The sequence below is a fragment of the Actinia tenebrosa genome, unplaced genomic scaffold (genome assembly GCF_029948245.1).
Source record: "Actinia tenebrosa isolate PJP-AT-01 unplaced genomic scaffold, QUT_ActTen_1.0 PGA_scaffold2__45_contigs__length_23673736, whole genome shotgun sequence".
Classification (NCBI taxonomy): Eukaryota; Metazoa; Cnidaria; class Anthozoa; order Actiniaria; family Actiniidae; genus Actinia; species Actinia tenebrosa.
This window is the reverse complement of record NW_028292579.1, coordinates 2,430,966-2,433,707: the sequence shown is the minus strand read 5'-3', so window position 1 is coordinate 2,433,707 and position 2,742 is coordinate 2,430,966.

Genomic DNA, 2,742 nt, shown 5'->3' with positions numbered 1-2,742 from the left:
ACAAAACATGCAACTCCTGGATTAAGACCGCAAGCAATGGAGTTCTAAGAGTCGTCAACAGAAGAAGCTATAGTAATAGATAGATGAAACGATCAAAGAAACAGGAGAAAAAAAATAATCAAAGATGAAACCGGAAGATAATGTCTAGCAGACCAGAAAATAACAACTTTAAAGATTTTTAAAAAGCGTTCATTGTCGAACTGTCTGTAATACTTCCTTTCGCTATCATAAGCTGAAAGCAAAAAACAACTTTCAAAACTAAGGGGGGTGAGGTTGGGATAAGATTGGTTACGTGCGCGATAAGTTGCAGTTGCAGACTCGTCTAAATAATTGGAACTTATCATTCAGCTGAAACTTAGAAGCTTTTTGTTAATAATAAAATGAAATAATAATTATAAAGAAACCGGCTTTCTTTTGATCGCTGAGATGGAACTACAATATCTTTAAGTTTTTAAAAAAATGATTTATTAACAAAAGGTCGGCAAACGGCGGCATGAATCGACTCATTTCTCATTCTTTACAGGTGTCAGTTGAGTGACGCTAGTGCACTCGCCTCGGCCTTACGTCGATGTCTTGGTTCGATTTCTAAATATTCGTACATTATTGTTTTATTTGATGTGTTTTAGTGTGCTTTTCTTTCTATTTCTTTTATCATGGTTTTCTCTTCCCTTTTTTCCTCCCCCCCCCCCACCCACACCACCACACCCCACCCCCCTTCCATTTTCCTCTCTAATGTTCTTCCGTTCTGTTCCGTTCCGTTCTCTTCTCTTCTCTTCCGTTCTGTTCTGTTCTGTTCTGTTCTGTTCTCTTCCGTTCTGTTCTCTTCCGTTCTGTTCTGTTCTGTTCTGTTGTCTTTCTTTCTTTCTTTTTTTCTTTCTTTCTTTCTTTCTTTCTTTCTTTCTTTCCTTCTTTCTTTCTTTTTTTCTTTCTTTCTTTCTTTCCTTCTTTCGTTCTTTCTTTCTTTCTTTCTTTCCTTCTTTCGTTCTTTCTATTTTTCTTTCCTTCTTTCTTTCTTTCTTTCTTTTTTGTTTGTTTGTTTGTTTGTTTGTTTCTTTCTTTCTTTCTTTCTTTCTTTCTTCCTTCCTTCCTTTCTTTCTTTCTTTCTTTCTTTCCTCCTTCCTTCCCTCCTTCCTTCCCTTCTTAAAGCCTAGCTCTCTAAGCCCATATAATATTATACAAACATTCGGGTTTCAAAACGGGATATGAAATAAAACTGACCACAATATAAATGAAACCCATTCATGAACAGGTCGAAAGGTCAGCTTCACCAAAGCCATCTGCAAATGGTATAAAAGATCGTTGTACGTGCCTAAAACCACTGTCTTTGCAGGTTCAAGTACGAACTCGCTAAAAAACATTACGTGTTATCCTTATAACAATCTTAACTCATCCAACAACGATATCAATCCATTCTGTTTTCAACAAAAATATCTTCAACATCTTTTATCAAATATCCAAAAAATAATCTTAGTTTCTAATCTAAGTCTAAAATCGTTTTACAGCTCATTACTTGGTCTTATGTTTATGTATATAGATCTTTTGTTTAATTACTGGTTGTGAAAAACACGTGTTTCGAATAGTTATTGTGATATTTGCAGCCGCTGGTACCCAAATTAGCTTTTTTTGCGCGCGCTTTGTTTATTTTCCCCCCTTGACATGTTTTACGCTTCTCGAGAGAGAAAAATCAAAGAATCCTCTCTTTTTCAAGATATGGTAATATTCTTATCCCTCATTTTAGTGGTCGTTTGTACTAAAGTATGAACAGATAAAATAAATCTGATTAAAGCGCGCTCTTTTAGGAACACGTTTATTCATTAGTGTCTGGAAAGCGGTTTGCAACAATACCCTAACGAAAAGCTTTTATCAGCCTTTCAATTCGTGCTAAAACACAAGGTTATATTGATTTCTAGTAAAAGAACTATATTTTAAAAATGTATTCCAGGTTTTTGATTATTTCTATGGCTTTGGAAAATTGGTCAAAAGATACCGACGCTTTTGTTTTTGAAATATTTACAAAAAATCTGGAAAAAAATTGATTTCATGGTAAGTTTATATAAATAAATAAATAAATAAATAATATCTTTCGCATAAGTAGAAAACAATTTTGTTCTTTCTATATGCCAGTTGTTTTGAGTTTCCTTAGCAGAATACAAAATAATTTAGAGAAAACTTAGATAAACAAGCTTGTTTTCAAGCACATTTTCAATTATAAAGCATCAGTATTTTCAACACAGACTCCCAACTCTATTGCAAATTAAGATTTTCTTGTTACGGATGACTTTTTTTCAGCGTCTTTGTTTTGTTGTTGATATACCATTCTTCGAAGCGTGAAAAAGCCTTTTAGCGGGTACCAAAGACTTAGTCTTCACCTCACAACAGTATGCTATTCATTCTTTCCAGTTTTTAGCAGTTTATTTTTTGTCAATATTTCACACTTTTTCTTGTACAAAAATTGTTTGGACAATATACCAGCTAATCTATTCATGTCCAGATCATAATAAGCTAATCTCATTCATTTCAAAGCTGAAAATTCCAATTTACTTTAGCAACCACATTGCTTATGTAAATGAGATTTATATCATTTAGATTTGTATTTATACAAAAGGAAGTTAAAATGCGTATGGCCTTGATATATAGATCGTTTTTTTAAAAAATCCTATGTTTGGGGCCTAAATCTAAGGCTTTTAGATCGGAATTTGACATATATAGGTGACCTGTTTTTCTCGGTCGCTCTGACGATTA